Genomic DNA, 897 nt, shown 5'->3' on the forward strand with positions numbered 1-897 from the left:
GCAAGGAAAACAAAACTAATTCAAAACCATGGATACAGGGGTTTCAAGGGTGGCTCAGTGGTAAAGAATCTGCCTGCCAATGCAGGGCACATGGGCTCAACGCCTGATTCGGGAAGATCCCACATGCCTCAGAGCAACTCACCCTTTGTGCCACAACTATCAAGCCTGTGCTCTGTAACTACTGAATCCCTAGTGTCCTAGAGCCCATGGTCCACAAGAGAAACCCCTGCAGTGAGAAGCCCACACACCACAACTAAAGACTAGACCTTGTTCTCTGAAACTAGAGAAAAGCCCACACAGCAACAAAGACCCAGCACAGCCAAAAATACGAATAAATACAACATAAGCAATTTTTTAAAAACCTGGGTGCAAATCCTTCATTACACAAAACAGCTGCCATTATGAACACCTGCTATGTGACAGGCTCCAGACAGACCCTTCACACATATTGCGACACCTGAGCCATAAGATCTTCTCCAATAAACACTATGGTCCTTCTTCTTCTAAGAAAGAAAAATAAAGCATTGAAATGCCCAATACCCAATTCCTTCTCTTGGTCTTTTAAAATGAATCTCGTGTCTCAGTTACCATTCTTTGTGTCAGGGGAAAGAAAAACACACACACTAGAGAACCTCCATATAAATCAATCTTTATTCCATTTCAAAGCCTGGAAGATTTTCCAGATATTCCAAAGGTCTCCTTTCCTGAGTAAATAAATACTACATTTATTTAATAAAGTAGGTAGGATTTACTATCTGGACACGGGTAAGCACTTTTTCCCCCTCACAAGATAGATGACAGCTGCTGGCAGCTTCTTTTCCTCCCTTGTTTTTGCTTTTTTTTTCTCCTCTGTCTTTTGCTAGGACTGCACAACTTTACCTATCACAATTGAATTAC

This window comes from Dama dama, chromosome 23 (assembly GCF_033118175.1).
Source record: "Dama dama isolate Ldn47 chromosome 23, ASM3311817v1, whole genome shotgun sequence".
NCBI lineage: Eukaryota > Metazoa > Chordata > Mammalia > Artiodactyla > Cervidae > Dama > Dama dama.